The sequence below is a fragment of the Amblyraja radiata genome, chromosome 31 (assembly GCF_010909765.2).
Source record: "Amblyraja radiata isolate CabotCenter1 chromosome 31, sAmbRad1.1.pri, whole genome shotgun sequence".
In the NCBI taxonomy this organism is placed as follows: domain Eukaryota; kingdom Metazoa; phylum Chordata; class Chondrichthyes; order Rajiformes; family Rajidae; genus Amblyraja; species Amblyraja radiata.
The window spans coordinates 16,126,019-16,138,582 of record NC_045986.1 but is presented as its reverse complement, the minus strand read 5'-3'; the positions used below and the strand labels follow the sequence as shown (position 1 = coordinate 16,138,582).

At 41.7% G+C, this 12,564-nt stretch overlaps 1 protein-coding gene across 3 annotated transcripts in view; it reads right to left on the bottom strand.

Annotated features, from left to right (window-relative positions):
* Nucleotides 1-7,123, bottom strand: part of gnb1 (G protein subunit beta 1) — a 62,630-nt gene extending 55,507 nt beyond the window's left edge. Inside the window, exon 1 of one of the 3 annotated variants that reach the window (XM_033047892.1) lies at nucleotides 6,807-7,123. The gene's annotated coding sequence lies outside the window, so the exon portion shown is untranslated. Of the gene's footprint in view, nucleotides 1-2,705; nucleotides 2,787-6,806 lie in introns of those variants that run through there. The other 2 variants (XM_033047893.1, XM_033047894.1) reach the window with 2 other exon arrangements.
* Between the last annotated feature and the right edge of the window lie 5,441 nt (nucleotides 7,124-12,564).

Sequence of the window (12,564 nt, the reverse complement as noted above, 5' to 3'; positions counted from 1 at the left end):
CATCTTACACAAAGCGTTTCTTTCAAATGATAGATTAGAAATCTTTTTGAATGGCAATAAATAATTTTGATCAGTACTTTCTGCATGAACCCAAATACTAATGTAATAGCTTTACACGCTGCAACATTTTTAGTCCATAGAGAGTTACTGACACACCGATACTTTAAGTTACAATTCCTCTGGAAATTAAATATAGAATACCTACTCTTTTACATAAGCACTATAACAATCTCAAGATTAAATGCACACATTGCTCTGCATTCAACACAAATTCAAGGTTACTAAAATGCCTGTTCAAACTTATTAAATTTAGTTTGACCTTTACTCTAATCTATAGAAATTCAGAACAATCAAATGACATATTATCTTTAAGGTTTCCAGTTGTCATGGCTACACCTTAACATCAGAACCAATATTTGCAGATATGCCCTTTAACTTACATTTTCTTCATTGATTCAAAGTGTAAAGCTGAAAACATTTTTTTAAAAACTATATTTCCCTCCATACAATGTCTTAGTTTGCCACATCCTTAGCAAAAATGGATACTTGAAGCACAGCATGCATGATATGTAATTATCTCTGGCTGAAGAAGGGTTCTCGACCCAAATCTTGCATGGAATCCAACGTCTGAAGAAGGGTCTCAACCCAAAACATCACCCATTCCTTCTCTCCAGAGATGCTGCCTGTCCTGCTGAGTTACTCCAGTCGGTTGTGTCGTCTTCTGTTTAAACCAGCATCTGCATCCTTCTTGCACATATCTCTGGCTGATATTCTAGTTACTATTGATTGAGCCAGACCAGTTCACCATGATCAGCTCTAACTTGAAACAAAATATTAAGAACTTATAATTACTTGTCAAATATTCCAGAAATCAAGATGCTCACTGACTATATATCTTAGCACCAACATGGGCCCAAATCAACATAGCACCTGACAGTAAGAAAAGGCTCAGTAGTCATGGTTCACCATTTCATACCTTGAAATCTAATGCACAACTTTTGTGCAAAAAATTCCAATATTGACTTCCAATATACAAAAATGCACAGCGCTGCAGCAAACGATATTGTGACTTAACCATGTAGTATGGTGCATTTTCGATAATGGACAGAGCAAACTACAAATTATAGCAGTGGACTTAATTATAGGGAAGAGAGGAGCAGTATTAAACATATCTCAGCAGCAAATATGATTCAGTAAATGCGATCATTTTGGAAGCAGACGGTTTATTCACCAATTCGAGGAAAGATCATTCCCAATCATACCCTCTGGTCTGACCTATGCAGGACACCAGTCCCCATGTTCCTCCAGACTCAATGTTCTCGGGGGAACTAAAGATCTCAATAAATATTTTTCATCCTTGTGTGTACATTCCACAGATAAAAATACCACATGGCTAATAGAGTGGACTTTAAAAAATTCAAAAAGGGCAAGAGATGCTGCTCCTAATTAATAACCTGATTCATTAATTTCATATCTACAGCCAAAAAAAATCAAATTAGCCAAGTATCATTAAGAATTGGATACACGGTTATATAACCAATAGAATGCAAAAAATGTCCAAAAAGAACTGCACTTTGAATGAATGTTCCGGTAATGCAAATTAACTTGCGCTAAATCAAAATGGTTGCTTCTCCTTTCCTAATCTTCAATGTTATGTTTGCCAAAAAAGTGCTGTAACACAAATGTTAGCACTTCCCAAAGAATGACCGACTAGATAGAGGAAGGACAAAAAAAAATTTACCTCAGAGGCTCAATGCTTAAACGTCAAAATGTATTTTGTTCCTTTTATGTTGATTTTCTTTTATTTCTCATTAGCCACTTTTTTTGAAACATTTTCATGACAAACCACAGTTAAAGTTATTATGAAAACAATTAAATATATATCAAGGACAAACTAAATTCTAAGTTGCAAAGAATACAAAACAGACATTAATGCTCTTGGCTAACTGGCATTTAATGCGCGTCAGAAAAGGACAAGAAATCATAGGACCTTAAATGAAAGTACTTAATTCTGGAATATTTAAAACTTGAAGCAGCTTGAGGGAGTCCAACATCTGTATTTATTTCAGCCTCCATCAACTTATGTTTATAATAAAAACCCATTAATGCATTAATGCCACAATAAATGGCCTCAAATAGCTTCAAATAATGGCACGCAGATAGAAAGCCTGGAACCGCCATCCATTTCCTGCAGTGCTGACAATAGCTCATTTGCTCCCGGTGGAAACACTACACTAACAAGTGAGCTAACCACCTCCCTGATTCAGGCGGAAAAACATCTCCCCTGGCACAGACGCCCATAGAAAAACAAGGACATCTGTAATAAAACAAATTGTTCCATAATAATCAGCTTCTTAAAATTAATGCACTTTTAATGGAACTGGAGACTGAAAGCATCACAGCATTGCAAGTAATGCCATTTTGGAAAACAGGATAAGCTTGAAATGATATACTGCAAATGAATTGATATAATCAGGATTAAACTATATCCTGCCTAATCTAGAAGGTACTTTTTATTGAGCAGATTTAGATGGCAGCATATGTACACTCAGTACTAACAGTCTAGAAGGATAATAGAAGCCCTAATTTCTGTGTTATGGTCTGTAACTGAGATGCAACTGCTGTAAAAACAGCAGACTTTTTTTTAAGGTCATTTTACTTCCCACATACCCGATACAAATATAACACTCCTCCTGCCAACTCACATTGGAACATGTGGTTCACATGGGTTGATGGCCAAAGAATAATCCCATTTTGTCACTGTGGAAAGTCACATGTTCACCTTGCTAAAGAAAGGAAAAAACCTTTACTGGTATTTTGTCTCGATGTTTGGAATTTTAACTATGAAGTTACCTTAAACATGCAAAAAATCTCAAACCTGCACATCCAAATCAATAATTCCAGCCTACATTTCACATTGTAAAAAAACATAGAAGTGACTTTTAACACCCTCCCCACCCAAGAATCATGCAGGTTCAGAATTCATATTGAGACTGTAAGATCAAGTGAATGGCAAGGCCAGCAATCATTAACCGTTGTTAGCTACATTCAATTGATACAATGAAGTTAATTTCCACACAGGGGAGTTAGGAGAGACCAGAGAAGGAAATAGGCCAGACCAGATTCCCTTCCATACAAGTTTGTATTCATATATATTGCAACTAATAAAAGCACTGCAGATACCACATTGAAGTATTATCTTTTAAAAGACCAAACTACACAAGTAGCTACTCGTCAGATGACAAATCGTTAAGCAAAGTCATGGTTTCGACGCCTCTTGCAAGGGTGCGGTGGAAGAGGGAATTTGTGACAATTCTAAACCCCAAGGCCACAGTAGCTGAATGTAAAGTGGACAACGGTGTTATAATTAAAATCAATGATGTACAAATGTACAAGATTGCTGACTTGAAGAATGTTACTGAAATGGAGGAACTAATGAAGCAGTTTAAAAATATGGATGAGAAATTTAAAAAGACAAACATATTTCAGGAAGCAGAGGTGAAGAAATTCTGTATATGCTAGATTATGGACACAGAGTTTCAGATAGTCTTAAGCCCAAGGAGAGAGGAAGAGGGGCGGCTGACCAAGTCTGTCGAAGCAGACTTATTTCAGGGTAGTTTTATGTCTGCTTCTGTGTATTCTTAAAAATTCCAATTCTCATTTCAACTCACTATATCGAGAACTGAACTTATATTCCATTGATTAGCAATCCATCATTAAGAAATCAGTAGGAATGTGTAGGAAGGAACTGCAGATGCTAGTTTAAACCAAATTGCTGGAGTAACTCAGCAGGACAGGCAGCATCTCTGGAGAGAAGGAATGGGTGACGTTAAGAAATTAGTGCCCAATATACAGCACTGTTTAGTTTTGGGGTCCAGTACTCAAAAAGATTAGATACGAATGGAGAAATGCATCAACTTACAATAGTCAAGGATTAAATGGTTAAAATCAAATCAGGAATAAACAGGAAACACCTTTTCACAATAGTGGAAATCTGGAATTTTCTCTCATAAAGCAGCAGCTCCCAAATTGATTGAAATTAGACAGAATAATAATGATAAGATAGGAAGATAAAGCTAAAGGAAAAATTGGCTTCAATCAGCTGAATGGTGGAACAGATCCATGGAGCTAGATTGTCCATGCCGCTTCCAGGTTACACTATGGTGCCTCAACATTTTGGAATAAATGTAACCTGGAACACCCTAGCAATGCAATTTTAAGAGGAAAACAGCCCACCACATTGGCATCCGAATATAAAAATGAAATTTTTATTTGCCAATAGCAAGAGTGAACAAACTCAAAACAGTAATATAAAAACAGATTTGAGGTTTCAACATACTCCCAAGTTCAGAAACCAGCTGAACACTCCTGGGCATCACAGACGTTTCATGTTTTTGCCAAACTCCAAGTCATCTGTTATTTAATAAAAAAAATAAGTAACCCTGTGATAAGAAAAAAATCAACTGAAATCAATGACCACACTGAATAAAGAACAAGCTGGATCAGAAGAAATTATCACTGGCAAGTGCGCGATACCACATTTGAGGATAAAATTGTATTAGTGGAATTAGTAATTTAGGGAAGCCAAATATTCGCAAAAGGAGAGAAATAAAGACCCAAAAGATGTTTTAAAAAATGCATTTACAACTATTCTGTTATATCAAGACAAAAACCCTACTGAATACATTATAGTCACAAAAATCTAAATAAAATAAGACAAAGAATCATTTTAGATATAGAACATATTATTAACACCATGAATGCAGAAGTGGATATTCTTCACTGATACCAAAACAAAGCAGTTAAAAGGAGTGATTAGAAAGGTCAATAGATCGGAAATGTTGAGGTTGTGGGTAAATGAGATGATCTTAGATCGGTCTGGATGAGTTGGGCTGAAGGGTATTTCCATCCTTCGGGAGATCAATAACAAGGGTGGCATAAAATTATGGCTATTGATAGAAAGATAAATAAATTTGTTTCACCATAGAATGAGATTCAGGAAGCTACTGCCTGGAAAATATGGAACCTGAAACTCTCAGCACAAAACTCTCATCAACCTATAAAGATACAAACCAAGCGCTCAGAAGTGGAATTCGCCCCAAAAGATCCCTTTATGGCTTGCAGACAGACTGCAATGCTGCCTTCCTATGCTATAATTTTATTGAATAATTGCAAATGGTTTTGAGCACTCTTTACCAATACTTTTGAAATCTGCAAATGGTAGACTACTGTGTATATATAATACATAATTTAAATATGTCAAAACGTGTTGTGAACATCTACAAAGAAAATTTCCAGAAAACTATATACGTACCACAGATTCTTGGCGAAGATGGAGGAAAGAATAGTTTCCATACCATTTTTGGAAAATTAGACTGCATTAAAACTACTTGTGCTACGTCCTGGTATATCAAAGTTTGAGTATTTTAATTCCATGTACTACAAATTCCAATTATCAGCTGGGAGCAACATTCCATGGCTTTGATTTATCCTCCAAACTATACCCAAATGTTATAATTAATTTGGATTAACAGGATTTTTTGAGTGAGAATCATAATTACAGATGACAATTTAATACTGAACACATTTTGCAGCAAAAAATATGTCAAGTTGATGGCTTGAAACCAAGTCTACAGGTCAGTCTGTTGTATCCCCTTCGATACTGAAGAAGATATAAAATATCTCAACATTAACATAATTATCTGGTCTCATAATTAGATTAGATTAGATATAATTTATAAATGGTATAACCTGGACACAAATATATTTAATGAAGAGTTAACGCCATCTTTTCTCATATTCCCAGTCGTTGTACTTATAAGTAATGGGGAAAGGAAATAAATCACTTGGAATATCCTCAGACCACCTAAAAAAATGCTTTACAAAAGCAGATCACATAGGTAGTAGTTAGGGGTGGATCACATAGGTAGTAGTTAGAGGTGGCAAGTGATACATCCAAGGGAATGAGGAAGGAAAATAAACAAGTCAATTGTGTTTCAAATGTTAGATTTATTTTCTAAAATTATCCCTGTATATTTATAACCACCTTTTAGTGTATGCATCAAGCAGAGATCAAGAACAATTATCCAGAAATATACCTTGTGTTCGCTTTTTGGACTTTAATTATGTGAAGCATACGTGAAATTTCTAGTACATTGTAATGCAATTTCAGACACAGAAAGGACTGGTTTAAATGCAGCAGGACCCCACCTGTCTATTTCCTATTACCCAATTCAAGCCGTCAACTCGGCATTTCATGAAACGTCTTTGGTCGTCAGTGTATGTTACACGGATGTAAAGAAAAATCCTTGCCTAATCTTAAGACCCCACCTAGTTTCAACAAGGCAAGGCACGACTCCTTCTTACATGAAGATGGAGATATTCCCATACAACAGTCCCCGAGTCCCGATCGCGATGGCTCAGTCGGGAGACAGAGACTGGCCAAGCCCGTGGGCGACGCCACGGTCACAGCCCCCCCGTTGTGATGGGGCTTCAACAGCAGCCACCCAGCCAGGCAGCGTCCGGCTCGACCGACCACTGGACGTCGGACCGGTCCCGGAGCCCCAAATCGGGAATAAAGGGAAGGAGGGAAGCTGGGCGGCGGCGGCAAGCGCCATGTTTGCCGAGTGGGCCCAGGGCGGGGGATCCATTCATGAGGGAGGGAGGGCGGCATCCCATCCACACACAGCCGATCCCTACCCCCACATCCCCAGTTGTACCCCACACCGAGATAGACCCCCAATGGCGGCGGCCTCCCCTCGCCACCCCCACACGCGGCCTGCCCCTGCCTCTCCGCCCTCACTCACCCGGCGGGCTGCCGCTCACATTGACCGCTCTCGGCCCGGGGCTCGGCGCCAACCGTCGCGCTTCGGGGCCGACTGCGCTGTGGCTTTCGTTCCTCCTCGGCGTCGGCTGTGAGCACTGCGGTGCAGGTGGGGGTGAAGTGAAGGCTGCGCGGTGCGTGCGGCTGGGTCTGTCTGTCTGCCCGGCTCGATGTGGCGGCGACCTGAGGCGGACTAGACTAGGCGCGGCGGGCGGCGGCCATTACACGGAGACAGTGGCTCCGGCGGGATGGGCGCGGTGCGGCACTCGCCCCTGCTCGCAGCTCGGGAAACCCCACGCTCTCGCGCCTCGAGCCCCCCGCGCGCACGTACACTCGTGCACGCGCGCGCACCGCGTTCGGCTCAGGACCAGTGCACGCGCGCGCGCGTCCGCCGGCCCTGACGCACTCGCACAGCGGAGGGCGTTGGCGGGTCACGTGTGCCCGGGTGGCGGCAACAGCGGCCCCTAGTGCTCTGGAGGTATTGACTCAGAGCAAGTGCTCGTGCCCCACCTAGACTCCCACCCATTTCTCCCCCTACTTTCACCCCCCCCCCCCCCCCCCCCCCCCCCCCTTGCTTGTGTCCACACTTTTTACCTGCCACACTTTGTCCTGCTTCTCTCTCCCAGATTTCTCTCCCCCTGTCCCTCCCCCATAATCAATCTAATGAAGGGCTTTCTACCTGAAACATCACCTATCCATGTTCTCCAGAGGTGCTGCATGTCACTTGTGCTGTCACTTTCAGAGAGCTTTAGACATTTGGACCCCAAGATTGTTCTGTACATCAATGCTGTTATGTGTCTCGTCATTAACTATATACTTCCCCCTGATATTTGACTTTCCAAAATGCAACACTGTACACTTACTTGGATTAAACTCCAGGTCAGGGAACATTCCTGGCAGCAGCCTCTGCTGGCTGATCAACCTCGCAGCCTTTCCGGCATACCACTAACCTGCAGATCCCAGCCTTCCTGCTACACATACGAGCAGTGAATAACCACAACATGGGTCCCTGAATTTCCCAACCCTGCAGACACCCACCACTCTCTGGATGAAAACGTTTCCCCTAATCACATCTCCGTACCTCTAACAAATAGTTTAAAACTATGTTTACTGAGATCTTTTGCCTCTCTCAAAAGGAAACAAGGTCTTTTTGTTTACCTAGGCCCCTCAATTTTGTAAAATTATAGTCATAGAGTTGTACAGCACAGAAACAGATCCTTTGACCCAACTTGTCCATGCTGACCAAAATGCCCTATCTACACTAGTCCCACCTGCCTGCGTCTGGGCCATATCCCTATAAACCTTTCCTATCTATGTACCTGTCCAAGTGTCATTTAAATGTTCTTGTAGTACCAGCCTGCACAACTTCTTCTTACAGCTCCTTCCATATACCCATCACCCTCTGTGAAATGGTTGCCCCTTGGGTATCTAGTCCCACTCACCTTCAACCTATGCCCTCTGTTTCTTGGTTCCTCACATCAGGGGAAATGTCTCTGTGCATTCACCAACCCTATCTATTCCCTTCATGACTTTATACACTTAAATAACATCACTTCTCAGCATCCTGCACTCCAAGGAATAAAGTTCTAACCTGCTCAGCCTTTCCCTATAGTTCAGGCCCTCATGTCCTGGTAACTTGCTCGTAAATATTCCCTGCACACTTTTCAGACAATTATATATTCTTTCTACTTCTCGTTCATCACAACCCTATGTTATTTTTTAAAAAGATACAAAACACTGGCGTAACTCAACGAGTCAGGCAGCCTGTGTGAAGGGAATGGATATGTGACATTTCAGGTAGGGACCATTCTTCAGACTGATTGTAGCCAGGGGAGGGGATTTAGGTGCAAGGTGATATGGGGAAGGGAAAGACAGGATAGAGGAAGAAATGGGTGCACATCCAGGTTGGGCACAGGGAAAGAATGGGGGGAGGGATACAGAGGGTTTTGGAATGGGGGGGGGGTATTTGTTTTTTGTCTAAAATGTATCTTTCAATTGTCCTACCATTGGGTTGTAAGCTATCCAAGCTGAATATGAGGTGCTGTACCTCCAGTTTGTGTGTGGCATCACTCTTGCAATGGAGGAGGCCTGAGACAAAAAGGTTGGTATGGGAATGAGAAGTGGAGTTGAAATGATTAGCACCCAGAAGATCCAGCAGACCAGTGGACCAAGAGCAAATGTTCAGAGAAATGGTCGCCTAATCTACACTTTGTCTCGCCAATGTAAAACGGGCCACATTGGGAGCACCAAATGCAATGGATGTGGTTAGAGGGGGTGTATGTGATTGTTCTTCAATCCCCTTGATATTCCCTCTGCGATTTTCCAGATCTGGAAAAAGCTACAAGAGATGTGAATCTCTGCACCAGCCCCATTGTAATCACATATCTCCTACATTGTGACTGCATCTGAACAAAGAACGAACCTGTGGTCTTACTAATGTTGTATACAGTTCCAGCATAAATTCCCTGATCTTCTGTACATCAGCTGGTTATGGCAGGCATTCTGTATGCATTTCCAACTCATTTACTGACCTACTGTCCTTAAGGAACTGTGCACGTACATTTTTGCTCTTTTTTTTTATCAATTTCAAGTTTACCCAAAGGCAAATTTATCGATTAACTGATTTATTGAAGTGTAATCATTATTAAAAATCTGAAGATGGGTCCTGACTCGAAACGTTGGCTGCCCACAGATGCTGAGTTACGCCAGCGGTTTGTTGGTTTGTTTTTTGCTGATATTGCAAATCAGGAATTAATCAGTCCAAAGAAGGGTCCTAATACGAAACATCACCTGTCCATGTTCTCCAGTGATGCTGGCTGACCCACTGAGTTACTCCAGCACTCTGTGTCATTTTCTCACATTAAGGTCCCACAATAGAAAAGAATAATCAACACACGATCATTTTTTTGTGAAGTTAGCTGAGCAATTCATTTCCCCAGGACATTGGAAGAACCCCCTCATTGTTTTTTCAGTGGCCTAGCTAATTTTGCATCCACCTGAGTAAAACGAGGAGACGCTAGTTCAATAACACATCCAAAAGGTAGCACCATCACTAATGCAGCACACCCTCGATTCTGCAATGGGGAATCCGACAGAGTTTATGTGCTAAAAGCTTTGGTCTGGAACATGAACCGTCTGGTAGAGTAGTGAGAGTGTGATAAACTCAGCTACAGCCAACACTGAATCAACGCATGACATCTGCAAAGCTGAGGAAGACTATGTGAGGCTTTGTTTATTGCAAATATTATAGTTATGCCAACTGCCATTATTATATATAATGTACATAAACTCCAGAAACATATACATCCTCCTGCAGAGATAACAGTGCAATCAATGTTTAACCTTTCAGATAAATACCAAGTAGTACACAGCACTAATGCTATAGTTTCTGAATAAACCTCCTGTAATGAATCCAAACCAACGTTGATATATAACTAATATATGACTTTTATTCTCTTCATGAATTTACTTACCAGCGTCTGTCTGATTTCTCAGATATTCCCTGAGAACGTATCTATAGTTGACGTTATTGAGATTAATAGGTTGAAAGCTGCCTTTCAAGTGCGAGCAGTTGAGAATGTGTCTTCAGTTGTTTTGCGTTTAGTGTCGATGCATCGCGTGATCTACACATTGGACTTGTCCAGGGACAAGGCTGGGGTCTCTGGAGATCCCACTCCCAGATGCACGTTGCAGTTTTTAGTGTTCTCGCTTTCACAAGGAGCCAGAGGCTGCAGGTTTTGCAACCTCATTAACGTTGACATGAAATGCGTCCAGGGACCTCCCAAGCAGTCAACAATGCACAAGCAACAACACCTTGCATTTACTTATCACCTTGAACATTGCAAACATTTCCATAGTGAGAGCACAATCAAACTATGGCACCGAGCCGTATAAGGAGATAGGCCAATAGATAATCAAAAACCATGAGCAAAGATATGTGTGTTAAGGTTAAAGTCATAGTCATGCAGCACTGAAATAGGCCCTTCAGCCCTTTGAGTCTGTGCTAACCATCAACTACAATTCACATTAATCCCACACTAACACTTTTTAATTCGCCCCTCATTTCCATCAACTCCCCCTAGATTCTACCCCTCACTTACACGCTGAGGGTATTTTACAGAGGTAAATTAACCTGCTAACTCACACATCTTTGGCATGTGGGAGGAAACCAGAACAGTGGGCACAAATGCACTGAGTCAGAGGGAGAACATGACACCATCAGAGATTGGGTTTGCTGGAGTTGCTGAGTACCAGCTCTATTAACTGCAGCCCTGGGGCGTTCAGTGGGAGGGAGGGGAAACCAGCATTTAGCCCCAAGATCACTAAAGCCACGCCTGAAAATGTAAGGAACTGCAGATGCTGGAATCAAGAGCAAGACTCAAAGTGCTGGGGGAACTCAACAGGTCAGACAGCAGTGTTTAAGAAGGAACTGCAGATGCTGGACAATCGAAGGTACACAAAAATGCTGGAGAAACTCAGCGGGTGCAGCAGCATCTATGGAGCGAAGGAAATAGGCTACGTTTCGGGCCGAAACCCTTCTTCAGACAGCATCTTTGGAGGGAATGGACAGGTGGCGTTTCAGGTCGGGACCCTTCTTTGAAGTGAGGGCAGAATGCTGGATAAGATGTGGGGACAAAGCCTGGGAAGTGATAGGTGGATATAGGTGAGGAATGGTTTGATTTACAGATGGGTAGTGACCAAGGCTAGAGATGAAAAAGAGACAAAAAAGAGGGACGAGGAGTGAATTGTAAAGCCAGAGGGAGAGATATAGGTGGAAGGGGATGAGGAGTTGTGAAGAAGAGGACTAGGAGGGCACAGGAAAGGGGGATATTACTGAAGTTGGAGAATTCAATGTTCATACCGTTGAATTGTAAGCCACCCAATATGAGGAATATGAGGTGCTGTTCCTCCAGTTGTGTGTGGCCCCATGTCTACATGTGATGGTGGTTGTGGGATTCGATTTGTAGATGTGCAAGAGGCCAGGCAAGAAGTGTCAAGATCTTCTGAAAGTGCTGGTCAGGAGGAGGTGGTGTGGTAGAATATGAGCAGAAGATTACAAATATCAGCAGTGCTGTGTGTGAGTCAAGCAGGTCAGACAGCACAGATGCATGGAACAGTGCCAGTCAGTATCGGCAGAAGTATTCTAGATGAGTCCAAGTTCACATAAGATACAATCAGGAAAGCTGACAAATTGAGAGGTAACAAAGACATGGACAAGGATTTTAGAAATGATAAGTAACTTCTTGATCTTATGTTTTCCTTTAGAATTTCAAGTATTGTACCTTCCTGAATAAAGGTGGAGCTGAAATGGTGTTGAAATCTTTTGGGAGAATGGAAAAAATCTTAAGCGTTCTTACTGATGACAGTTTCATATCTGAAATTTAGTTCAGCAATTACAATCTCGGCCGTAAAATAAGTGACTGGAATTCATATAGACTCTTGTATCTTTACATCATCCTCCAAACCTACCTTGATAACCAAGCGTTCAACATCCATTCACATGTATCCCCTTAATGGACACATCATCCCACAATCTTCACACACAACACAAACAAAATAGATAAAAGGACACAGATTTAAGGAGCTTGGATTTAAAGATCTCAAGGAGTTGTGAGAGTCCAGACCCACATTTCATAGCATCACCAGGTCAGAGTATCACAAGACATGAACACAGACCCTTCGGTCCATCTTGTCCATGCTGACCATCAAATGCCATCCGTACCAATACTATCTGCCAGCAC